The sequence below is a fragment of the Rhododendron vialii genome, chromosome 1a, assembly GCF_030253575.1.
Source record: "Rhododendron vialii isolate Sample 1 chromosome 1a, ASM3025357v1".
Lineage (NCBI taxonomy): Eukaryota > Viridiplantae > Streptophyta > Magnoliopsida > Ericales > Ericaceae > Rhododendron > Rhododendron vialii.
This window is the reverse complement of record NC_080557.1, coordinates 2,425,577-2,440,214: the sequence shown is the minus strand read 5'-3', so window position 1 is coordinate 2,440,214 and position 14,638 is coordinate 2,425,577. Positions and strand designations below refer to the sequence as shown.

Sequence of the window (14,638 nt, the reverse complement as noted above, 5' to 3'; positions counted from 1 at the left end):
AATACCCATAACAGGAACAACGCTTTCCCCATTAAATCTTTTCACTAGAAGAATCACCCAAACCCAGAAGCACGCACATACAACAATATCTAGAGAGAGAGAGAGAGACCCAGATGCACGCACGTACAAAAATATCTAGAGAGAGAGAGTACATGCTGGGTCTTTTGGCTCGATTCAGAAGAGGAAGCTATTCTCGATGCAGCAAGCAACGCAGAATCCGCAGAGGTTTTTATTCCTCGATGGTTCACCATTTAGCAAAACAAGTATTCAAACAGGGACAGAATCAATACCCATAACAAGAACAAACGCTTTCCCCATTAAATCTTTTCACTAGAAGAATCACCCAAACCCAGATGCACGCACATACAAAAATATCTAGAGAGAGTGAGAGAGTGAGTACATATCTTTTGCGAATGGCCATCCCCATTGGGCTTTTCGTTTGCTTGATTTTCAGAGCGGTTTTGTTTGTACAGAATTCAATGGCGTGCGGCCGTGCGTCCATACACTCCCTCCCTCGTAATCAATTTATACTTCGATAAAACGGGTTTGATACAGTGTGGCCCAATTTATATTCACAGAAACAATTTCACACAAATCATCTCCGATTATATAGTGCTCAGAGTTCTATGAATATCATACTCAACAAGATTTATGTTCTCTACAAACTCTACACCATGAACCATTTTGATCACGGAGATAAATCGGGACGAGATCACAATTTGACGAATTCGCGTTGTGCATTCAGACGCGAGGTTCTAAAAGATTCAGTGTGGCCAAACCCATTTTTGCAAAAACAAATTCACTCTGATTGTCTGCGATCATACAAAAAAGAAGTACTCGATTCCAGTAATCTTGAACATGGTATTATTTCTTTACAAGATCTACAACATGAACTATTTCGATCAGAGAGATAAACAGAAACGAGCACGCAATTCGTCGAATACATGTTTAAAGGGACTTCTCATGGCGAAGATGCGAAGTGTAATTAAGTATAAGCGACGTCGTTTTCACAAAACTCCCGTTTTGAACTAGCGAGCTTTAAATGAAATCCGTTCCGCGCCGTTTTGACATAGCTCGCATCTGTTATATGCGGGTTTACTAGTGAGCGCCGGAGCTAAACCGAACTCCAGATTTCCTCCAAGATTTCTCTCTCTCTCTCTACACATTGTGAATCTTCGTTCAAATGAAGAGAGAGAATGGTGGAGGAGAGAGAGAAAGAACAGCCGCCGAAACCAGTGCAGGCGGCTGTAGCATCAGCCGTTGCCTTCACACTAGGTGCAGATGCTTTCATCGGAAACCGTTAAGGTGAGGATATGTATTGTGGTGGCAGTGAGTTTGGCGGTGGCGATGTTTAGAGGTGTTGGGGAAGACTTCTGTGGTGAGGTCTGGTACTAGGGTGGTGATCGGAGGGTGGATGGCCGTGGCCATCACTTTTGGACTGACCTAGTTGATTGGCTCAAATGGACTGCAAGTGTGATCCCTTGATTTCAATCCTCTGTTAGCTGATTCTGGCCTCGCATTTTCAGGTATGCAAAAGCTCAAATATTATCCAAATCGTACATGATTTAAATTATACTTTCGATTTCGTTATTTTATGTTACCTAATTTAATTCAGGCCCATCTTCATTTTTCGGTACTTTAATTTTTAATTCTCTTTTGCAATTCTTGTTATTATCACGAAGATTGTAATTTTTCCTTTCTCTATATGTACCTCTATGGAATATCTGAGTGTTCGGATAAGTTTCCGTACAGGCAAATTTAGAAGTGTTATTGTCCAATATTGATTAGTTGCTGGATCTTTGGCTGCAGTCGGTTCTCTCAGAACAAAGCCTGTTTGCGATTTCAGAATGTTTCATACCACAAGCTGTTATAGTGCCATGCCATTTGTGAAGATTTTTAACTGTCTGGTTAATAACTTTGTAGTTCATTCAGAAATGTTAGGCACACATCAAGTTTATCTCAACTTTTTGAAGAAGCCATGATGTACATATCTTTTTGTATTCTTAAGTTAAATAAGAAATTGAGTTCATTATTCATATTTCATAGCAACGAGAGAACCTTCCTTATTTTGGTATGGCATCGTGGGACTACATTACTTCTCCATCGGTGCACACCATCTTAGTTATTGCTAGTATCCACATGCGCACACAATAACTGTGTTGTATGCAATATGTATTTCTGTTATGCAATCTTTGTAGTTATTGCAAGTAAGCTGAACCGTGTGCACACACTTGAGTGATTGTTGTTCAATTTGGAGTTAGTGATTAATGACTTCTACATGGACATGTTAAGCAGTTCGGTTTGACAGGTAGTTTTGCTACAATACCCATAGGTGAAGTGAGGATATCTTTGAAATAGTAAATATTGGATGTTGCGTGATGAGCCAAAGGATATCACCAATTTGTTGGCTGCAAGGAGAGTATAGTGTAGTATTCGTAGAGAGAGGAAATGGAAGGGAGATTTGAAGTGAAGATCAGGATCGGATATTGTTGTTGATTAACGGAATTTGAATTGATATCTTTGTAACTTTATATTTGGAAGAAGTGCTAATATCTCGTCCCAAAGCTCAATTGTAATGAGCAATTAGAATGTGCACTCTAGTACACTTCAGTTCATGACCAATGTTGCTTTGATATTTCCTTCTATGGCCCACAGTTATCCATCCATCATCAATGCCATTTCCTTCCCTCTTATCTTTCCCATCTCTCTATGATAAGGATCAAAGCTATGGTGGACTCTACTTAATATTCAGAGGTAGGAGGAGCAACTCAATATGCTGCAACTTCAGTTGAATCGAATTCAAGTCTTGGGTAAAACAGCTATGGGGGCCAGGGGTGTGAGCAAGTGGATATGATGCAACTTCAGTTGGTGGGTTGATTGTCGGGGTGAGTGAGTAAGGAGCAAATCCTTCTGCTGGTTGAATTGGCAATAAAGTACTTCATTTACCATTATGCAACATCCCTTGAAGCACTCAAGGGATGTTGTGCTTTGTTCTGCTGTTTGGATAGCCAAGAAGGATATGATGTAAGTCTTATTTGCTGCATAATAGGAATTGGGTGTTCTTAGTTAAATTCACTTTTTTTTGGTAATGAAGAGTGTCCCGATGAACCAGACTAATCTCTCCAGCCCTTTCCATGCGTTTGCATAAGGTAAGGTGGTCCTAAGGACAAATCGCTGCTGATGGGGTGTTCTTAATTTGAAAGGATGTAGATTGTGTTTGAGTTGTTGCTAATTTTTGGGTTTGAATGGATCGGATAAATTGGTGAATTTGGAGGTTAGAGGAGCAATCAATGCGGTAGAGGCATGTGCACAGATAGATAGCATACAGAAGATTGTGTACAATTCTTCTCTAACTGCAGCCATATGGAGAGAGGATATTAGCTCAGAGAAGGATGTAGATGAAAAGTACAGGAAAAAGAAGGTATATGTGGATCCAGTTAAAACGTTTTTTCTTTTTCATAAAATTAGTGGTGTCTTATTGTTTTGTTTGGCCAAATAGATTTTATTTGAATTATCCGGCCTCAAGCCATATTTTCTCACCATGAATGTTCCAACGAGATTGAGAAATTTCAAAACTAGCCAGCAATGATCTAATTCTTATAAGTGGGTAGTCTTTCCATGACAGACAATTCTAAAATGGTAGTATATTTTTCCTTTTCCAGTCCTTATAAGGTTATCTTGTGTAAGCGATCTTTTCTTAGATTGAGTTCATATGCTGCCTCATTATGCTAATCACTTGTGGTAGTTTTTTCCTGCAATTATAATCCATTATCTTTCCAGCATGAGTTAATTCTTGTAATAGTTTCCTAGACATGCACTCATTTGGTTGGTTAGGAGGACGGAAGAACTTTTAACTGATTTCACCGTTTGGTTTGTGAAAAAATAATAAACTGGTAGGACAGAGATGATATGGAAAAAAGAAATAGACAGATGTGGCAAAATCTTTTTCTCTTCTTAAAAAAAAAAAAACAGATGGGGTGAAATCTTCATCTTCTGCCTTCTTGTTTGTCCTGAGCTTTTCTGGTGAGTTTTTTATTTATTAGTCTAGAGAGTGTTATATAGCTTACATTATGGAGGCCCGGTTTGTTTAACAAGTAATTTACTTCACTATAGTTGGATATGGTAATCTTTGACGTTCAAGACATGGAATGGTTATGCTTTGCTTAGTACTTCGAATTCACACTTCGAAATGTGAAAATGTAATTCATAAAGCTCGGTATAGCAGCAGACTTTTGGGCGTCGATGGCATAGTCTTAACCTCAACCCCTTTACCAGTCAGAAGAAGAAACTGATGCTCAGGCTGTTATTTCAATGCCAGAGAGCCTAGCTATAAGCATAGCACTTAGATACATACGAGGAGCCGCACCAAACTCTCGTGTTTGAGAGAGGGCTAATGGATTTGCATATAGCTTCACAAAGTGCTGTTCTGTGACTGTAGATAGCTTCTTCTACCCCCTACGAATCAATTGAGGATTACATGGGTGCTGTTATTGTTGTTTTTTTCTTGCCTGAAATATATGAAAAGCATCATTGAGGTGGATGAAAGAGGCGGAGGCTCTAGGGATCATGCGACTGATTGATGGTTTGACGGTTACTCTATTTGCTTCTTGGTGTTTTTGGCTTCATCTGAATTACTACGTACCTCAACTCCTCTCATAACCCTAACCCAACCAGTCATTGTTTTTTCACCACCCAAGACATTATCAGTCGGGCACAGGAATGGTTTTTTGTAGCACAAAAACCAAAGATCACTCCAGGTAGAGTGGTGCAACAAATTGGTTGACAGCCCATGATTGGGGCGGTAAAAAATTAGTAATACGGATGGATCGGTGAAATGGGATGGGATCGCAGCAGCAGGGGGTGTTATGAGAGAGAGTTCTGGACATTTCATTGCAGGTTTCCAGAGAAGAATTGGGTATTGCTCTCCCTTGCGGCAGAACTCTGGGCTTTGCGAGATTTGTTGGGGTGCTTGGTTATATTTTGAAGTAAATTGGACAAGAGAGTGGGAAAGGATGAGTGAGAGATGTTATAAGAAGGAGTTGTGAAAGGCTTTTAGTAGATTTTCATTACACAAAATGAGTACAACAAGGCTCTATTTATAGAGCACTTCTACCAACCTACACTTCTCTAGAATTGTCTAGAGATAAGCACATGTGCTTAATTTCATGAAAGATCTCCCATCTTCTAGAATCATCTAATTCTACCCATGTGCATAAATACAATTATTACTTCTACACACTTCTAATACAATTATTACTTCCACACACTTCTAATTATTTTTAACTTAGACACTTATTCTACATTATACAAATTACATTTTTTAACACTCCTCCTTAATTTGTAATCTTCATGATCTCTTGAAATTGAGAGAATTTATCTGCTGCCACTGCTTTGGTCATTATGTCAGCTAGCTGCTCCTTCGTGTTGATGAACTCAAGCTGAATTTCTCCTTTCTGCACTAAGTCTCTGATAAAGTGATGTCGGAGCTCAATGTGCTTTGTCCTGCCATGAAAGACTGGATTTTTGCTCATTGCTATGGCTGACATATTATCGCAGTAGATGACTGCAGGGCCTTCTTCTTTATGCTCCATATCAGAAAGTATTCTTCTGAGCCATACAGCTTCACATGCTGCATCTGTTGCTGCAATATATTCTGCTTCTGCTGAGGACAAGGCAATTGTCTTTTGTTTTTTGGAATTCCAAGATATAATTTTAGTTCCCAAGCAAAATACTTGGCTAGATGTGCTCTTTCGATCGTCAATTGATCCGGCCCAATCACTATCGGTGTAGCCAATAAGCTTGCAGTCATTCTCTTTTGTATACTTGATGCCAAATTTCTTCGTCCCTTGGAGATAACGGAGGATCCGCTTGGTTGCTGCATAGTGTAGCTTGCTCGGCTCGTGCATAAATCTCGAGATAAGATTTACAGAATACACAATATCAGGCCTTGTATGAGTGAGATAGTTTAGCGATCCAACCAATCTTCGATAGGCCGTAGCATCGACCTTCTCCGCTCCATCATTTAATTGCAACTTCTCATTTAAAGAGAGGGGTGTAGAGACTGGTTTACAGTCGCTCATGCGGAATTTCTTTAATAAGTCTTCAAGATATTTTTCTTGAGAGATAAAAATCTCTCCTTTAGACTGCCTTACTTGAATGCCGAGAAAATATCTCATAAGGCCTAGATCTGTCATCTCATATTCCTTCATCATAGCATTTTTAAATTCATCGAGCATTGCTACATTGGTGCCTGTGTAGATTAAATCATCAACATAAAGGCAAACAATGAGAAAATCTTGCGTACCTCCTTTTTTGACATATAAGGATGGTTCACTTTGGCTTCTTTGAAATCCGCTTTGACAGAAGTACTTGTCAATATTGCTATTCCAAGCTCGCGGTGCTTGCTTCAAGCCGTAGAGGGCCTTCCGAAGTCGATACACTTTGCCTTCTTTTCCTTTGACTGTATAGCCTTGTGGTTGCCCCACGTAAACCTCTTCTTCTAGTTCACCATTGAGAAAAGCAGATTTAACATCGAGCTGATATACGGGAAGCTCGTGATGTGCTACCAAGGCAAGAACTGTTCTGATGGTCTCCATGCGAGCGACAGGAGCAAATGTTTCATTGAAATCCACTCCAGGCTGCTGTGAGTAGCCTTTTACTACTAAGCGTGCTTTGTGCTTCTGGATTGATCCATCTTCTTTGTATTTTGTCTTATAGACCCATTTGAGTCCGATTACGTCCTTTCCTTTTGGTAGCTCCACAAGATCCCACGTGTGATTTTTCTCAATAGTTGCAATTTCTTCATTCATTGCTTTTAGCCAAATTTCTTCTTTTGCTGCTTCCTCAAAATTATGTGGTTCACAAGTGAAGAAGGCAAAATCACAAGAATCATATATATCTCGTAAGGAACGTACCTTTCTTATTGGATTGAGATCATCCGACGATGAGCTCTCTGGATTGGTCCGTGGGCTTTGATTTGGACCTGGGTCTGGAGTCAAAGCTTCTTGCTCATGTCCTGCATTATCAGCCTCAAAAAGCTTTGGCTCTTGAAAGGAATTGTCCTCCCACTTCCACGCCGCAGCTTCATCAAATATTACATCTCGAGAAATAGTAAATTTATTTGTGTTTGGATTATAGAGACGATAGCCCTTGGATTCGTCACTATATCCGATGAAAATATATTTCTCCCCTTTTTCGTCAAATTTTTCCCTTTTCTCTGAGGGAACTAATGCATATGCAATGCATCCGAAAATCTTTAGAAAATTTACCTGAGGCTTCTCTTTGCTCCACGCCTCATATGGTGTCTTGTTTCGAACTGCCTTAGTGGGAGAACGGTTGAGGATGAAAACAGCAGTATTGACAGTTTCGGCCCAGAATGTGTTAGGAAGCCCTTTGCCTTTAAGCATGCTCCGTGCCATCTCTGCAATTGTCCGGTTCTTTCGTTCTGCCACTCCATTTTGTTGAGGTGTTTTCCGGATTGTAAGTTGCCTCTTGATTCCTTTTTCCTGGCAATAGTCCATGAATGGAGTGTAGATGAATTCGCCACCACGATCTGTCCGAAGTGTCTTTATTTGTCTTCCGCTTTGTCTCTCCACCAAGGCTTGAAATTTGAGGAATACAGAGTAAGCTTCTGATTTTTTGTCAAGGATGTATAGCCACATCATCCTTGTATAGTCATCAACAAAGAGGAGAAAATATCTTTTTCCACCAAGAGATGGTGTTCTGGTAGGGCCAAAAATATCAGAATGCACCAATTCCAAAGGCGCTTTAGCTCTCCAAGCGAATTTTGGAAATGGTAGTCTATGCATTTTTCCATATATACATCCCTCACAAACTTTATCAATTTTATCAATATTTGGTAGCCCTTTCACCATATTTTTCTCCTTTAGTAATCTCATGCCCTTGTAATTTAAGTGGCCATATCTTAGATGCCACAAATATGAGTCATCAATTTTTTCTCCTTTAAGGGCAAAATTTTCATTAAGTGGCATTATTAACGGAAAAACTTTATTTGGAGTCATTTTGACTGTTGCCACTTTAAAATTTTTCTTTTTGTCAATGATGGTGCACTCATCACTATCAAAGTTAAGTGCATAGCCTTTTTGCAGTAATTGCCCCACGCTTAATAAGTTTTGAGTAAGCCCCGGAACATAAAAGACATCAGAAATTAGTCTTTTGTTACCTCCCTTGGTATAGACGGCAATAACTCCTTTTCCTTCGATATTCTGCAGCTTTCCATCTCCGAGCTTCACTTGTGAAGAAACTTTATCATCCAGCTGCACAAACTTTTTACGATCGCCTGTCATATGATTACTGCATCCACTATCCAAATACCAAATGTTATCTGACTCTTGTTGAGCATTCATGCAAGAGAATAGGTGTTCAGCTTCATTTTCTTCTGAAAAATTAGCTTTGTTTTTTTCTTGATTGAACCAGCAATCTCGATCAGAATGATTAGAAACCTTGCATCTCTTGCATTTAAATCTGCAATCTTTGGATGCATGATTAGATTTTTTGCAAATAATGCAAGAAGAGTTAGAGTTACCGCCATTAGGATTTCTCTGATTGTCGTATCCTTTTCCTTTGTTCCGAGCTTGAAATGCATTTTGGCCTCCCCGTCTTTGTCCGTTCATGCCTCCTCCTCGAGATGAGCCCTTCTCTTGATCTTCTTGATTCTTTCCTCCAAAATTGATTTTGCTTTGAAATGCTTGCTCCAATGATTGATTTGTGAACCTGCTCATTCTTTGTTCATGGGCCTCGAGAGAACTCATTAGTTCATGTCGAGTAAGTTTAGACAAATCCTTGGATTCTTCAATAGCGGCTACAACATGTTCAAACTTTGGAGGCAAACTCCTAAGAACCTTTTCAACGATTCTTTTATCCGGAAGGGTATCTCCATAACTTCGAATTTGATTGATAATTCCAGCAACTCGGGAAAAGAACGTTTGAACGGATTCATTTTCCTTCATTGCTAGATTATCAAAGTCTCTCCAAAGTGTTTGAAGTTTAATGGAGATAACCCTATCATAACCTTGATATTCAATTTTTAATGTCTCCCATGCTTCTTTTGAAGTTTTTGCACCCATAATTCGTGGAAAGATAAATTTGCTTACCCCACGTTGAATGTTGAGGAGGGCCAAAGCATCTCTCTTCTTGTTCTCCTTGAATTTCTTCTTCCTTGCTTCCGTCCAAGTTGCTTCTTCTTCGGCATGTGCCGGTGCCTCGTATCCGCTTTCAACAAGATCCCACAATTCTTGTGAGACAAATAAAGTATGCATTTGGATGCTCCAATAGTCATAGTTCTCTCCCTCAAATATAGGGATGAGATTTTGTGCATAGTTGAAAGTGGAAGAGTTGGTCTCCATGGTGGATGAAAGAAGGACAAGGATGGATCGGTTAAACCTGCTCTGATACCAAAATTGTTGGGGTGCTTGGTTATATTTTGAAGTAAATTGGACAAGAGAGTGGGAAAGGATGAGTGAGAGATGTTATAAGAAGGAGTTGTGAAAGGCTTTTAGTAGATTTTCATTACACAAAATGAGTACAACAAGGCTCTATTTATAGAGCACTTCTACCAACCTACACTTCTCTAGAATTGTCTAGAGATAAGCACATGTGCTTAATTTCATGAAAGATCTCCCATCTTCTAGAATCATCTAATTCTACCCATGTGCATAAATACAATTATTACTTCTACACACTTCTAATACAATTATTACTTCCACACACTTCTAATTATTTTTAACTTAGACACTTATTCTACATTATTCTAGAAGATTACAAATTACATTTTTTAACAAGATTACCTAGAGTTGGGGATGCCGGCATGGTCATTCAACTATTGGAGGATTCAATCTCAGTTGTTCGTCACTCTTTGACCAGTCTCGTTTGTGATTGCAGGTACCTCATGGCATCATTCGAATCGGCAAAGATTAGCCACAGTTTCAGAGAATCAAATAGAAGTGCGGATGTTCTAGCCAAGGCTTAGACTTTATTTCTCTTTACTGTTCCACTGGATGTTGTTGTCTTTCAATAAAAATAAAACGTTTTGATTGGCTCCTTCCCTTTCTTATTTCACCCTTTCTCACCATCCAAATGGGCTATTAAAGCTTTTGTAAGCAGCCCCCATTTTTGGGACCACACGGAACGACACTTGAGAAGATCCTTTTGGATCTCATTTTGCAAAATATTTAAAATTTATGCATTTGGTTGTCACTAGTTTGAAAACGGCATTTCAAAATAAGAAGACTTCAGTGAGTTTGAAAAGAAGAAGATTCTTTAATAGGTTATTTAATGCTTAAAAAGAGAATTGGCTCTCACCTGCATGCAGTTCAATCTCTCTGTTTTCAACACTAGTGGTTCTTGTAATTTTAGGACAGAGGCTAGATGGTATTGATAGTGAAGCAGCAGCACAGAAGTTGAGTGAGAGCTTAGTAGCAGGATCCTTTTAAAATGGGTGTGCTCGCTAGATGAGAGCTCGAATTGGCATGCCCAAGATGGCTCGTTTGTAAACAAGCTAAGCCCTTAACAAGCTGAACTTGGCTAAATTCCTTAACGAGTCAAGCCTATAAAACAAGTCGAGCTTTTGCGAGCCGAGTTGAACTTTTGAATATTGAGCTCCGCTTGTTTAGTAAACGAGCCCAAAAATCGAGCTCGAGCTCGGCTATATTACTAAATGAGCCAAGCCGAAGCGAGCCTCAATGCAAGCAGTTCGGTTCATTTGAAACCCTATCCAAGTTTGTACGAAATTCACATTTTGAGATAATTCTAGCAACAATGAAGTTATTGGAGAGCTACGGTTTTCTTCTCTTGTTTTTTCTAACAGGAAATGTACTCGAATCTCGATTAGTCGCTTGAATCTTGTAAGTTTATCAATTGTTCTCCGGAATTGGAAATCTTGCAGTGCGGGCACTGTTGGGCGGCCGATCCGGTCTTCCATTTTCCGAGTCATCCTTTTTTCGGATTAAAATTCAAACCGTCAATTGCCGAAATTGATGGCCGGTTGCCGCCCTACAGCCTGCTGTGCGGTATAGCTGTGTTGATAGAGTTCATCTGTGAAAAAATACTTTACAAGGCGAACAGAATATGTATCCATTCAAAGAAAATACTTTTGGGTTGTGTAAAAAGTGCATTGAGACTCCCAGTTTTTAAAAAATACTACCAACAATTGAAAGGGATTCAAATTCTCTACAAAAAAATTTAAAAAAAATGAACCATTAATTGTCGAGACAAATGACCGAGATTAAACTGTAGAGAAGCCGGGTCCTTGAAACAAATATATTTTCCCTGGATAGAAAGCGACTGAAATGGGTGACTTTTTGGGATCCAATCTAATACGGAGTAGTATTTGAAAGAAAGGATATAACCCCGAGAAAAAGAATCCAGGAAAAAGTAGACTTGTGAAGGCTTTTCTGTCATTTATTTGTGTTTACATAACAGCCCATAAAAAATAAGTAATAATCATACATAACACGAAGTCATTTACCCAGTTATATCTGATGTCATTTAAAAATCTAACAAAAAAATTCCACCACCTCTTCTCAAGGAGCAAGCCACCATGCAGCATGTGAACTAGATAACCAGTCAAATTCAAGTGCTACTGCCCCTTACAGTACATCAATAGTTGGATTTCTTCGATCAATGCTTCGATCAATGCTTGGATTCAAGTCTTCGTTGCAGCTCGGTAGGGTTAAATCTAGTCTTTAGGCTCACAGCACCCAGTGGAACCTTTATAAACTTCGGTCCCCTTGTAGGTGCAGTGGGGTCTTCTGCTGATGACTGTGTGATGCTGAGGATAATACTCCCAGGTGGGTACACAAGGAGAGGCCTAATTGCATATCCATTTTGTTTGCCCAGGAAAAAGAATCCAAATGCAACCGACTCAAGGATATGTAGCATTATGCAGGCTTTCGCCTTTTTATTTATGTGTATATAATAGGTCGACAATAATTGATAACCATCCAAAACATAAACTAATCTCCACTGCTATACATATTCTGTTTTGGGAATCTGACCAAAATGCGTCACCTTCTCATCTGAAGGAGAAAGCCAAGCAGCATATGAACTGGTATAGAATCCACTCAAATCCAAATGCTTTTGAAGGCTTCTTCGAGTGCCCATTTACTGTTCAATTCCATGCTCCACCCTCCCGCCCTTCCATCTCTCTCTGCCCTGAGTCTCGTCATTTCTTCATTGTCGTACTTGTAGGCGTGCATGTTCGGGTTCAATCCCACATAGGAATGGGCTGTGGGGCTATGCCTGTTGGCCATGGCTGCCCAAATGCACTCCCTGCAACCGCGGGGGCATAATAACCCTGCGCACCTGTACCGACACCTCCTTGAAAGCCTTGGCTTGTGGTCTGTACCAAAGTACAGGTGAAAATAGGTGAGAATCATTGCGATTGTTGTATCCACCTTCATAATAAGCACATTGGATCATTGCAGGCTTAAGCAGTACTTCAGTGAGGAAGGTGTTAATACACTGTATACACATGCTCATGTAAGAAAACATCTTTATCGGGATATGAGTTGGTTCTGCAAAATGAAACCCCTTGTACTTCTTGGAGCTGCAAGTATTTGCATCAATACTGCCTTTCTGTAGAACGATTAGATACAAATTCCATGCTGAAATAGGATTTCCTCATCACACAAAATCTTTAAAACCACTTATGTTATACATTGTTATACATTTCTTGCATCAAGTTAAAGAAATCACACAGTTATAAAGGATCTGCAAGACACATAGGTACGCAGATTTAGGTAACTGGAAGATGTATGAAGTTGCTTATTTTTATTTTCCCATTCGGCTACCTGTTTCTAAATATCGATGCAAAATGGTCAGCTGACTCAGCTCTCATGAAAGACTTCTTGCATTCATAATCATATTATCCATGAGAGGGATCTGAATCTCTTTGCAAGACCGCAAGTTCGGGATGAATTTGGCAATTCTTCATTCAGATCCAGTTGAAGTGACACCTTGGGTCAAAGACTTTATGCCTACACCGAATAATCATCCACAGTATCAAACTTGCAGATAATCTCCATTGTAGCGAACATAAGTCCAAGTCCTTCATAAGATGTACTTTGTGGCATATCTGGGTTTTTTTCAAGAAATAGTACACTACTCAAGAAATAAGGAGAGCCCATGTCACATTTTTCTTCCCTCTTTGCGGAAAATAGTTGAACTGTCGAGTGGAAGAAGTTTTCAGCAAGGAACATCATTCTGTTTCAAAATAGATAATCACAATTATTCTTTGACTCAAGTCATGAGAACTTCATGTCAAAGGAACTCTGTACAAAGTTCAAGTACCAATTACTTAAATCGAAGTTAATATCTTCATACTTAAAAGGATAGCATGTTTGGCCCATGTATTCACAGATGAACCTCATCATGCGCCCAACAGATCCCCCTACCCATTTTGGTCTTGGGCACAAGATGCCCAAAAACCTGAGGTCATTTAGGATGGCAACATTTAGGGAATTCAGTTGGCAATGCATTGTGTTAAAAAAAAAAAAAGTTGGCAAGGCATAAAATGGCCCAAAGTTAATTGACGCCAAAGCTAATCAATAACGCCGGACCTCAAGGGATAATTGCATTTGAAGCAATGAATTAGATTAACGGTTGACAATAAACACAGGGAAAGCCCCCACCCTAGGATGCTAACCTAGTTGGGCAATCTTAGAAATTTAGTTTGTTCTTGAGATAGGCACTGTAACCAAAGACAAGAAATGGTAATACGCATAATTTTCTCACTGGGATCACTATCAGGGTGTCCTTTGCTTGCGGCTAAAGCTGCAGCATATTCTTTTTTGCCTCAATAGCAGGAACATCTATTCCTTCAATCAAATTGAACGCTGGAGAGGAAATCATTTTCTTTAGTTCGGTAAGATAAGGCTTACAGCCAAAAGTACAAATAGAATGAAGCTAAACCATAACGAAGTTTCTCTTCCGAAAACAGTAAGTAGGTAACAATCATATGCCTACTAAAGAAACACCCCTCCAACATTTTGGAAGAAGGAAAGCATTTATTCTAAACAGCGAACTACTATAATTGAGGACATGTACACTAACTTACTCATATCTTCCACTTCCTCCAAGTAATCATTGTGCTCTCTCAATGATGGGAAATCCTCCTCTCTTTTATTAAATCTGCAAAATTTGTGCATTCTAGAAGTGAAAAACCTAAACAGAAATCAAGAATCCAAATAATTATAAGCTTTCAAATGCATTAAGTGGTCGTGGAGGGCCTTAGTGCAAGAGGGAAAGATCTGTTGTAACTTACTTACCACTAACATGATAACATCACTATCACTGGCAAATAAAGACTAGCAGCAACATGGCTATCAAACACAGTTAAGCGTAATGAAGAAATGAAAATCATGACAGAGGATCTCAGATGTAAGCTTAGTGAAGAAGTGAAAATCAAATAAGATAGTAGTTTGAATTGGCAATAAAGTACTTCATTTACCATTATGCAATTTATCGAGATCTTACAGATGGAATAATAAAACCATACTATGAACTCATTCTACGATGAAGAAATTTGCACCAAGTACTTACTAAGTACCGAAAAATCAGACCCACGTATTCTTAGCCACCAAATCTGAAGCCAATTCATGACCAACTTCAGTGGGTTTTT

At 39.3% G+C, this 14,638-nt stretch overlaps 1 long non-coding RNA gene across 1 annotated transcript; it reads left to right on the top strand.

Annotated features, from left to right (window-relative positions):
• The first annotated feature begins 1,208 nt into the window (after positions 1 to 1,208).
• On the top strand, positions 1,209 to 3,443 carry LOC131303166 (uncharacterized). Its single transcript, XR_009191913.1, has 2 exons — positions 1,209 to 1,526; positions 2,718 to 3,443. It is a non-coding gene; the product is annotated as an uncharacterized LOC131303166 (long non-coding RNA).
• The last annotated feature ends 11,195 nt before the right edge of the window (positions 3,444 to 14,638 follow it).